The sequence below is a fragment of the Haemorhous mexicanus genome, chromosome 23 (assembly GCF_027477595.1).
Source record: "Haemorhous mexicanus isolate bHaeMex1 chromosome 23, bHaeMex1.pri, whole genome shotgun sequence".
Classification (NCBI taxonomy): domain Eukaryota; kingdom Metazoa; phylum Chordata; class Aves; order Passeriformes; family Fringillidae; genus Haemorhous; species Haemorhous mexicanus.
This window is the reverse complement of record NC_082363.1, coordinates 6765491-6777725: the sequence shown is the minus strand read 5'-3', so window position 1 is coordinate 6777725 and position 12235 is coordinate 6765491. Positions and strand designations below refer to the sequence as shown.

Genomic DNA, 12235 nt, shown 5'->3' with positions numbered 1-12235 from the left:
ATTCCCCACTGCATGGGGTGGGAGGTGGCCCAGGCCCCTCTTTTCCCTGCAATCCCAAACCCCAGCCCTTGGGATTTGCATGGATCATTCCCATATTTGTTTCCTGGCAGGTGGCCCCGAGCCCCTTTAATCCCATATTTAAATAGGGATGGAAATTCAGGGGAAGGACCTTAATCCCTCAGGAAAATTCCCTGTTCCAGCAGATTTATGGGATCTGGGGAACTGGGGAGGGGTTGATAAGGAAGGAGAATTCATCCCAGATTTTTGGGGTTTTTAAAGGGAAATTCAGATCAAACTCCCTGGAAAAACTTTTGGGAATTTTTTATTCTTGCCCCAAAAATATCCCTGAGAATTCCCAGTTTAAACTCTCCTGGACTGGGAAGGAATTGGGATTAAAAGGATGATTTTAGGATTAACACCATCCCACGGCTTTAGGATTAAAATGATGGATTTGGGATTACAGTGATGGATTTATGATTAAAATGATGATTTTAGGATCAAAGCTCCCCCATGATTTTATCATTAAAATGATGGTTTTGTGTCTAAAAATTACGATTTTAGGATTAAAATTACGGTTTTAGGATCAAAACCATCTCGTGGTTTTAGGATTAAAACAATGATTTTAGGATTAAAAGGATGATTTTAGGATTAACACCATCCCATAGCTTTAGGATTAAGATGATAGATTTTTGATAAAAATTAAGGATTTATGATTAAAATGATGACTTTAGGATCAAAACTCCCCTGTGATTTTGTGTTTAAAATGATGATTTTAGGATTAAAATGATGCTTTTACGATCAAAACTCCCCCATGATTTTATGTTTAAAATGATGATTTTAGGATTAAAAGGATGATTTTATGTTTAAAAGGATGATTTTAGGATTAAAAGGATGATTTTAGGATCAAAACTACCCTATAATTTTATGTTCAAAATGATGATTTTAGGATTAAAAGGATGATTTTAGGATCAAAACTACCATATAATTTTATGTTTAAAAGGATGATTTTAGGATTAAAAGGATGATTTTATGTTTAAAATGATGATTTTAGGATCAAAACTCCCCCATGATTTATGTTCAAAATGATGATTTTAGGATTAAAATGATGATTTTATGTTCAAAATGATGATTTTATGTTTAAAATGATGATTTTAGGATTAAAATTATGATTTTAGGACTAAACCCAATGCTTTTATGACGAAAATCCCAGTTGTATGACTGAAGCCATACCTGTCCCTAACCCCCAATCCACTTTTCCCCTTTTTTTTGGGATTTATCCCCATCCTGCACCTGCTGTGACCCAGCCCGGGTCAGCCCCACCCTCGGGGGGCTTTGGGGCCGTTCCCGCGGAATTCCCGTTGGGAAGAGCGACCCCAAGGCGAGGCCTGACCCCAACAAAGAGCTCCCGGCCCTTTATCTCCCTTTTATTGACTCCAGCTGCACTCGCTGGGGAAAGTCGAGTTTTTAACCATTTCCAGCCTCTTTTGGGGTTTTTTGCCCTCTTTTGGGGTTTGGGATGATCTCACTGTGGGGTTTTTATCCTTTGGGGTAAAATGGAAGGTGCTCAATGTGGATTTTATCTTCCTTTTCTTGATTTAATCCAGATCCACCCACATTGAGCTGCAAGAAATCGAGTTTTTAACCATTTCCAGCCTCTTTTGGGTTTTTTGCCCTCTTTTGGGGTTTTCCAGAGGCTCAGGGGTTTGGGATGATTTCGCTGTGGGGTTTTTGTCCTTTGGGGTAAAAAGGGAAGGTGCTCAATGTGGATTTTATCTTCCTTTTCTTGATTTAATCCAGAACCACCCACACTGGGCTGCAAGAAATCGAGTTTTTAACCATTTCCAGCCTCTTTTGGGGTTTTCCAGAGGGTTTGGGTTGGATTTGGGATGGTTTTGCTGTGGGGTTGTGGATTTTTACCCTTGGGGGAGGAGGGGAAGGTGCTCAGTGTGAGTTTTATGTTCTTTTTATTGTCTTAATCCAGAACCGCCCACACTGGGCTGCCAGAAATTGAATTTTTAACCATTTCCTCCCCGGTTTGGGGTTTTCCAGAGGTTTTGGGGTTGGATATTTGGGAATTTCGCTGTGGGGTCGTGGATTTCTCACCCTTTGTGGGAGGAAGGGAAGGTGCTCATTCCTTTTATTGTCTTAATCCAGAACCGCCCACACTGGGCTGCCAGAAATTAAATTTTTAACCATTTCCTCCCCGATTTGGGGTTTTCCAGAGGATATTTGGGAATTTGGATTTGGGATGATTTTGCTGTGGGGCCGTGGGTTTTTCACCTTTGGAGAAGGAAGGGAAGGCGCTCGGTGTGAATTTTACTTTCCTTTTATTGATTTAATCCAGAACCTCTCACACGGATCTGCGGGAAATTGAATTTTTAACCATTTCCTGCCCGATTTGGGGATTTCCCAGGGGCCATTTGGGATTTTGGCCGTGGGATTCCAGCCGTGCTGGGTGCGGGGCTGGGGCAGGAGGGGCCGGAGCTGTCGGGGCACGCCGGGGGAGGCAGGGCAGGTGCCCGGAGCTCTCCCCGCGCAGGTGACTCAGAGCTGGCAGCACCTGGCACACCTGAGCGCTTCCCGCTCCCCGGGCACCGCCCGCGGCCAGAGCCGGGAGAGAGCCGGGAGAAATCCTGCCCGGGGATGGGATTCCCACAGGAGCCGTGGCTGCCCCATCCCCGGCTGCCCGGGGTCAGAAATTCGGGATAAATCCTTCCCTGGGATCGGAAATTCGGGATATATCCTTCCCTGGGATGGGATTCCCAAAATAAGCCGTGGCTGCCCCATCCCCGGCTGCCTGGGGTCAGAAATTAGGGATAAATCCTTCCCTGGCTTCAGAAATTCGGGATAAATTCTTCCCTGGGGTCAGAAATTCGGGATAAATCCTTCCCTGGGATGGGATTCCCAAAATAAGCCGTGGCTGCCCGTGCCTTCTGCCTGTTTGGGTCAGAAATTTGGGATAAATCCTTCCCTGGGATCGGAAATTGGGGATAAATCCTTCCCTGGGGTCAGAAATTCGGGATAAATCCTTCCCTGGGATCAGAAATTCGGGATAAATCCTTCCCTGGGTTCGGAAATTTGGGATAAATCCTTCCCTGGGATCAGAAATTTGGGATAAATCCTTTCCTGGGATTGGAAATTTGGGATAAATCCTTCCTTGGGTTCAGAAATTTGGGTTAAATCCTTCCCTGGGATCAGAAATTTGGGATAAATCCTTCCCTGGGTTTGGAAATTTGGGATAAATCCTTCCCTGGGATCAGAAATTTGGGATAAATCCTTTCCTGGGGTCAGAAATTTGGGATAAATCCTTTCCTGGGGTCAGAAATTTGGGATAAATCCTTCCCTGGGATCAGAAATTTGGGATAAATCCTTCCCTGGGATCAGAAATTCGGGATAAATCCTTCCCTGGGATCAGAAATTCAGGATAAATCCTTCCCTGGGATGGGATTCCCAAAGAAGCCATGGCTGCCCAACTCTGGATGCCAGGGATGAGAAATTCAGGATAAATCCTTCCTTGGGACACTGAGAAATCCCTGGGATGGATTTCCCAGAGAACCCATGAGAGGCCCTGGGATTTAATTTGGATTTTTGCTCCACTCAGCCGCCCCAGGAGGAAACAAAGGCAGGGAAAGGATGGCCTGGAAAATCCAGGATGGTCTGAAAACCAATCTGGGATTAAATTGGGTTTTTTTGCTCCGCTCAACCGCTCCAGGAGGAAACAAAGGCAGGGAAAGGATGGGCTGAAAACCAATCTGGGATTAAATTTGGATTTTTGCTCCCCTCAGCTGCTCCAGGACAAACAAAAGCAGGGAAAGGATGGCCCAAAACCCCCCGGGATGGGCTGAAAACCAATCTGGAAAACCAATCCCTAAGCTCAGCCTGGCTCTCGGCAGCCCCAAGCTTCAGATGTGAAATCTTCCTGCTCTCAGATGAAAGCCTTTGTTCCTTTTTTCCTCCTTTTTTTCCTCTTTCTTTTCAGTCCCCTTTGTCCTGCCGGGATCAGCGAGCGCGGGCAGGGAGGAGTGGCAGGAGGAAAGGGCAGGAACGGCTGGAATTCCTGGGAAGGAGGGGATGTGGAGCTTTCAGCCTTCTCTGCTCAGCCCAAGGTGCCAAGGACAGGTTTTAAATCAGTTTATGAAAATTCTGTGCTGAGCCCAAGGGTTTAAGCTGGATTCTTAAAATTCTGTGTTGTTGGTTCCAAGGGTTTTTAAACTGGATTTCCAAAATTCTGTGCTGGGCCCAAGGGTTTCACTTGAATTCTCAAAACTCTGAGCCCAAGGTCTCAAGGAAGGTTTTTAAACTGGATTTCCAAAATTCCGTGCTGAGCCCAAGGGTTTCACTTGAATTCTCAAAATTCTGTGCTGGGCCCAAGGGTTTCACTTGAATTCTCAAAATTCTGAGCCCAAGATCTCAAGGAAGGTTTTTAAACTGGATTTCCAAAATTCTGTGCTGAGCCCAAGGGTTTTTAAACTGGATTTCCAAAATTCTGTGCTGGGCCCAAGGGTTTCACTTGAATTCTCAAAATTCTGTGCTGAGCCCAAGGGTTTTTAAACTGGATTTCCAAAATTCTGTGCTGGGCCCAAGGGTTTCACTTGAATTCTCAAAATTCTGTGCTGGGCCCAAGGGTTTCACTTGAATTCTCAAAATTCTGAGCCCAAGATCTCAAGGAAGGTTTTTAAACTGGATTTCCAAAATTCTGTGCTGAACCCAAGGGTTTTTAAACTGGATTTCCAAAATTCTGTGCTGGGCCCAAGGGTTTAACTTGAATTCTTAAAATTCTGAGCCCAAGGTCTCGAGGAAGGTTTTAAAGTTAGATTCTCAAAATTCTGTGTTGTTGATCCCAAGGGTTTTTAAGCTGGGTTCTCAAAATTCTGAGCCCAAGGTCTCGAGGGAGGTTTTTTAATTGGGTTCTCAAAATTCTGAGTCCCAGGTCTCAAGGAATGGTTTTAAAACCGAGTCTGAGGTCTGAAGGACAATTCTGAAGCTGGATTCTCCAAATCCTGTGCCGAGCCCGGGGTGATTTAAAAGCTGAGTAAAAGGCCTTGAGCAATCATGATTTGATTGGTCTGGGTTTCATTCAGAACCAGGAATTAAGCTCAGCTTAAGGGCTCTGATTTCCCTGTGTTTGCTGTGCTTGGAGCAGGGAACAAATCCCCTGGGGCTGATGAATGGGATCCTGATTCCCTCCTGGGACCCCTGGATGCTTCCCGGGGTTTGGGATCCATCTCCCCTTTCACTTGTGCCCTGCGGCGAGAGCCAAGGGCTGGAACTGAAAAAATATGGAATATTGACAGTTATTTCAAAGATTTGGAGGTTTTTCCCCAAGCTTTTGAGGTTTTTTCCCAACGATTTTAAGGTTCTTCCAAAGCTTTTGTGGTTTTTCTTCCCCCAGTGTTCTCCAGGGTTTATGGGGTAGAGAATATTTGGGATTATTCCAACACAGGAATGTTCTGTGGGGTTGATGGGGTAGAAAACAATTAGGATTCTCACCAAATGGGAATGTTCTCTGGGAATGCTCTCCTGGATTGATGGGATGGGGAATATTTAGGATTATCTTCCAACGGGAATGTTTTCTGGGAATGTTCTGTGGGGTTGATGGGGTAGGGAATATTTAGGATTATCCTCCAACAGGAATGTTCCGTGGAGTTGAAGGGGTAGGGAATATTTAGGATTATCCTCCAATGGAAACATTCTGTGGGGATGTTCTCTGGGAATGTTCTCCGGGATTGGTGGGCAGGGAATATTTGGGATTATCCTCCAATGGGAATGTTCTTTGGGAATGTTCTCCAGGATTGATGAGGTAGACAATATTTAGGATTATCCTCCAATGGGAATGTTCTTTGGGAATGTTCTTTGGGAATGTTCTCCAGGGTTGATGGGGTAGAGATTATTGAAGATTATCCTCCAATGGGAATGTTCTCTGGGATTGCTGGGGCAGGGAATATTTGGGATTATTTTCCAATGGGAATGCTCTGTGGGGTTGATGGGGTAGGGAATATTTAGGATTTTCACCAAATGGGAATGTTCTCTGGGAATGTTCTCCAGGATTGGTGGGGCAGGGAATATTTAGGATTGTCACCAAATGGGAATGTTCTTTGGGAATGTTCTCCAGGATTGATGGGGTAGGGAATATTTAGGATGATCTTCCAATGGGAATGTTCTTTGGGAATGTTCTCCAGGACTGATGGGGTAGACAATATTTAAGATGATCTTCCAATGGGAATGTTCTTTGGGAATGTTCTTTGGGAATGTTCTCCAGGATTGATGAGGTAGACAATATTTAAGATGATCTTCCAATGGGAATGTTCTTTGGGAATGTTCTCCAGGATTGATGGGGTAGGGAATATTTAGGATGATCTTCCAATGGGAATGTTCTTTGGGAATGTTCTTTGGGAATGTTCTCCGGGATTGGTGGGGCAGGGAATATTTAGGATTGTCACCAAATGGGAATGTTCTCTGGGAACGTTCTGGGCAGTGTCCTGCCCGTGGCACCCACGGCCCCAGGCAGGACCCAGCCCAAACGCGGCCCCCCAGATTCCAGGCCCCATTCCCCAATCCCACACTCCCAGCTCGTTCCAGGTTTGTCGGGAAGCGGAGCTGGGGGAAGGAGCAGCTCAGGAGCTCAGCTGGTGCTGCTCAACCCCCTCGGAGCCACCCTGAGCTCCCCAGGGCATCTCAGGAGGAGAACTCGGCTCTGGGGGGGATTGGGGGCCAATTAAGGGGATAATTGGAGTCAGGAGTGCAGCTTCCCTGGGAAATCCGAGCCTGCTGCCCTCGTAACAAGCAGAAAACATTTGGTGTTTTTGTTTGATTTTCACGGCACCGAGGGGAATTCTCCGACACCGTCTTTGAAAGGGGACGATTCCCCATTTTTAAAGGATATTTAGAAGGCCACGCTTCTCATTTTTTAACAATTCTTTTCTGTTAAATGCTTTTGTTTAAAATGTTTTTCTATTAAATGCTCCTATTTTTAATGTTTTTATTTTAAATGGGGAGAGCTCAGAGCCCTTCAGGGCCTAAAGGGGCTCCAGGAGAGGGATTTGGGGTAAGAGATGGAGGGACAGGACACAGGGAATGGGTTTGGGCTGGGTAAGGTCAGGGTCAGGTGGGAAATTGGGAGGAAATTGTTCCTTGTGAGGGTGGGTTTGGCAAAGCTCAGGGGTGCAGGAGGAGGGGGAGAGCTCAGAGCCCTTCCAGGGCCTAAAGGGGCTCCAGGAGAGGGATTTGGAACCAGGAATAAGACACTGGGAAAGGTTTGGAGTGGAATGAGGGCAGGACTAAATGGGAAATTGGGAGGAAATTGTTCCTTGCGAGGGCAGCGAGGCCTCGGCCTGCGAATCCATGGCCTGGGAACCTGGAAGTGTCCAAGTCCATCTTGGAGCACCCCGGGGTCATGGAAGGTCCCTGCCCACTTCCTGGGGTGACCCTGGATCTCCAATGTCCCTCCAGGGCACGGCTTTGTGTGGAATGAGGGCAGGTTTAGGTGGGAAATTGGGAGGAAACTGAGGGCAGTGAGGCCTCGGCCTGCGAATCCGAGAATCTGGAGGTGTCCAAGTCCAGCTTGGAGCACCCTGGGGTCATGGAAGGTCCCTGCCCACTTTCTGGGGTGACCCTGGATCTCCAATGTCCCTTCTGGGGAACGGCTTTGTGTGGAATGAGGGCAGGACTAAATGGGAAATTGGGAGGAAATTGTTCCTTGTGAGGGCAGCGAGGCCTCGGCCTGCGAATCTGGAGGTGTCCAAGTCCATCTTGGAGCACCCCAGGGTCATGGAAGGTCCCTACCCACATCCTGGGGTGACCCTGGATCTCCAATGTCCCTCCAGGGCACGGCTTTGTGTGGAATGAGGGCAGGTTTAGGTGGGAAATTGGGAGGAAATTGAGGGCAGCGAGGCCTCGGCCTGCGAATCCGAGAATCTGGAGGTGTCCAAGTCCAGCTTGGAGCACCCTGGGATGGTGGAAGGTCCCTGCCCACTTCCTGGGGTGACCCTGGATCTGCAACGTCCCTTCTGGGGAACAGCTTTGTGTGGAATGAGGGCAGGACTAAATGGGAAATAGGGAGGAAATTGTTCCTTGTGAGGGCAGCGAGGCCTCGGCCTGCGAATCCGAGAATCTGGAGGTGTCCAAGTCCAGCTTGGAGCACCCTGGGATGGTGTGAGGTCCCTGCCCACATCCTGGGGTGACCCTGGATCTCCAACGTCCCTTCCACCGCACGCCACCCCCCCAGAGCTCCAGGAATAACCCAGCCTTTGTTAGGCCGGGCCCAGCCCCAGCGGCTCCGAGGCGGCTCCCGCGGCCGCTCCCCAAGGCCAGGACACACCTGTCGGCCACGGGGCCGCGCGATTGGCTGGGCCGGGCGTGCACCTGCGCAGGGAGGGGTGGAGGGCTCCATGTAAGACGAGCCTTGGCCTCGCTCCCCAACCATCCTCCTCAATTCCAGCTCCAACACGCAGCTCCTCCGAGCCGCCGCGCTCGGCCCGGCCCTTCCCGGGCCTGCTTTTTTGCCCTTTTAAGCTGGGTTTTGTTGTTTTAAGCTCGGTTTCAGCAGCCTAACGAGGTGTAGAGGTGTTGTTTTTCCAGGTCTGGCTGGGGTTTTGCCACCGTTCGCTCCGGCGCCGATTTCCCCGCGAAATCCAAGGTCGCCTTTTCCGGGATGCGGAAGAGGAAAACTCTCCTGGCTCCTCATCCTCCCAAAATTCCTTCCCCGCCTGGAGGCCAGCCTGGCTTTGGGAGAAGCTCCCAGCACTGAAGTTTTTCCCTGGATTTTGTGCTGGTCCTGGTAAGATCCAAAGTATCCAGGTAGAGCGGGGAGGGGGAAAAAATGGGATTTACGGAGTGCGAGAGCGACTCCTTGGAGGGCTTTTCCATGGATATTCCCTCTCCCACTTCACTTTCTCCGGGATTCCTCCCTCTTTTCTCTTCCTCCTTCTCCCCCCAGGTGGATCCGAGAGGGTTTTGTTGGACAGATCAGGTTTTGTGTGCGCTGGGGGAGGGGAGGGCAGCGCATGAATCCAAACGTTCATTTTACAACCAGTCCAACCAGTCAGGGCAGCTCCGAGCAGATCCAGGGCTGGAGGAGGAGGAGGGAGACGAGGGGGGAAGGCTGCTCGCAGCCAGGTGTCAGGGAAAGGTGGGCAGGAAAGGCAACTTTTGGGAAATCCCGTTGAAACCCCCCAAAATCCCAATCAAATCCATAGGAACCAGCATGGAACTGAAGGGGGCTCTTCCAATATTCCTGGATTTCGGAATATTTGGATTTTAGGGAGGATCTCCCAGTCTTGAGAGTAAAGTCATGATTTGAGTTACTGCTGGATTTGAAAAGAAAGAATATTGGGAAAATCTGATCAAATTCAATTAAAATCCCAATAAAATTGGTATAAAATGAGCATGGAAGTGAAGGGGGCTCTTCCAATATTCCTGGATTTCGGAATATTTGGATTTTAGGGAGGATCTCCCAGTTTTCAACTAAAAGTGAGGATTCGAAACCCAAGTTTAGAGCTGGGTCTGGGAAAAAAGGAATATTTGGAAAATCTGATTAAAATCCCAATAATATCTCTATTAAATGAGCTTAAATTGAAGGGGGGGGTCTTCCAATATTCCTGGATTTTGGAATATTTGGATTTAAGGGACGATCTCCCCGTTTTTAACTAAGAGTGAGGATTCCAAATCCGGGTTTGCTGCTGGCTCTGGAAAGAAAAAAGGAATATTGGGAAAATCTGATTAAAATCCCAATAATATCTCTATTAAATGAGCTTAAATTGAAGGGGGGTCTTCCAGTATTTTTGGATTTTGGAATATTTGGATTTAAGGGACGATCTCCCCGTTTTCAACTAAGAGTGAGGATTCCAAATCCGGGTTTGCTGCTGGCTCTGGAAAGAAAAAAGGAATATTGGGAAAATCTGATTAAAATCCCAATAATTTCTCTATTAAATGAGCTTAAATTGAAGGGGGGTCTTCCAGTATTCCTGGATTTCGGAATATTTGGATTTTAGGGAGGATCTCCCAATTTTGGGAGTAAAAGTCACGATTCGAGTTTCCTGCTGGCTTTGAAAAGAAAGAATATTGGGAAAATCTGATGAAATTCCATCAAAATCCCAATAAAATCCATAGGAACCAGCCTGGAATTGAAGGGGGTTCTTCCAATATTTTTGGATTTCGGAATATTTGGATTTAAGGGAGGATTTCCCAGTTTTGGATTAAAAGTGAGGATCCGAAATTCAACCTTAGTGCTGGGTCTGGGAAAAAAAAAAAAGGAATATTTGGAAAATCTGATTAAAATCCCAAGAAAATCGATAGGAAACCAGCATGGAATTGAAGGGGGTTCTTCCAATATTTTTGGATTTTGGAATATTTGGATTTAAGGGAGGATTTCCCAGTTTTGGGAGTAAAAGTCAGGATTTGAAATCAGAGTTTGCTGCTGCCTCTGGGAAAAAAAAAGGAATATTGGGCAAATTGGATTAAAACTCAATTAAAATCCCAATAAAATCGATATAAAATCAGCATGGAATTGAAGGGGGGTCCTTCCAACCTTTGGAATATTTTGGAATATTTGGATTTAAGGGAGGATTGCCCAGGTTTTGATGAAGGTGAGGATTCCAAGCCGAGTCTGCTGCTGCCTCTGAGTAATCATTGCCACGTCTTAATGACTCCTTTAATTACGCAGGTTCTAACGAGCTCCCCTCCCCCTCCCCAACTCCCCATCCCCAAATGTTCCTTTCCCCCTCCCCCCACCCCAATTCCTCGGATCAGAACAAGGAGGGGATGCACTGGGAGAAGAAAATTTGGGAATTTTGCTTGGATCGAGCGGAGGCGGCGGAAAATCCCGGCCGGAGCCATTTTGGGTGGGTTTGGTGATTCTCCCTCTCCTCGGGATTTTTTGGGCTCTTTTTGGTGCCTGGAAAAAACCCAAATTTTCCAATTTTGGCTTTGCTGCGGTGCCGGATCCAAGCGGGATCGGCTTTTCCTGCTCGCTCCGGGATTTGGGAGAGTTGGGCTCCCAAGGGAGAAAGGAGGAGTTAAAGAAAGTGATTTTATTTCATTTGGGGGGGTGAGGTCAGGCCCGGGGTTCTTCCTCTAAATCCCATTTTTTGGGGGAGAATTCCATTTCAAAATCCCAATTTTTGAGTTACAATTCCATTTCAAAGTTCCATTTTTTGGGGTAAAATTCAATTTCGAAATCCCATTTTTTGGATTTCAAAATCCCATTTATTCGAGTTACAATTCCATTTCCAAATCACATTTATTTGAGCTAGAATTCCATTTCAAAATCCCATTTTTTGGATTTCAAAATCCCTTTTTTGGGGGGGTTACAATTCCATTTCAAAATCCCAATTTTTGAGTTACAATTCCATTTCAAAGTTCCTTTTTTTGGGGTAAAATTCAATTTCCAAATCCCATTTTTTGGATTTCAAAATCCCATTTATTCGAGTTACAATTCCATTTCCAAATCCCATTTATTTGAGCTACAATTCCATTTCAAAATTCCAATTTTTTGGATTTCAAAATCCCTTTTTTTGGGGGGGTTACAATTCCATTTCAAAATCCCGATTTTTGGATTTCAAAATCCCAATTTTTGAGTTACAATTCCATTTCCAAGTCCCATTTTTTGGGGTAAAATTCCATTTCCAAATCCCATTTATTTGAGCTACAATTCCATTTCAAAATCCCAATTTTTGGATTTCAAAATCCCAATTTTAGGGGTAAAATTCAATTTCCAAATCCCAGTTTTGGATTTCAAAATCCTCTCTTTTTTTTGAGTTACAATTCCATTTCCAAATCCCATTTATTTGAGCTAGAATTCCATTTCCAAATCCCATTTTTTGGATTTCAAAATCCCAATTTTTGAGTTACAATTCCATTTCAAAATCCCATTTTTTGGGGTAAAATTCAATTTCCAAATCCCAGTTTTGGATTTCAAAATTCTCTTTTTTTTGGGGGGGGGTTACAATTCCATTTCCAAATCCCATTTTTTGGATTTCAAAATCCCATTTATTTGAGTTACAATTCCATTTCAAAATCCCATTTATTTGAGCTAGAATTCCATTTGAAAATCCCAATTTTGGATTTCAAAATCCCAATTTTTTGGGGGTTACAATTCCATTTCCAAGTCCCATTTTTTGGGGTAGAATTCCATTTCAAAATCCCAATTTTTGGATTTCCAAATCCCATTTATTCGAGTTACAATTCCATTTCAAAATCCCATTTTTTTGATATCAAAATCCCAATTTTTGGGCTAGAA

At 45.7% G+C, this 12235-nt stretch overlaps 1 long non-coding RNA gene across 1 annotated transcript; it reads left to right on the top strand.

The window, feature by feature from the left end:
* The first annotated feature begins 8380 nt into the window (after nt 1–8380).
* Nucleotides 8381–12013, top strand: LOC132337736 (uncharacterized). The gene is made up of 2 exons (XR_009489263.1): nt 8381–11696; nt 11789–12013. It is a non-coding gene; the product is annotated as an uncharacterized LOC132337736 (long non-coding RNA).
* The last annotated feature ends 222 nt before the right edge of the window (nt 12014–12235 follow it).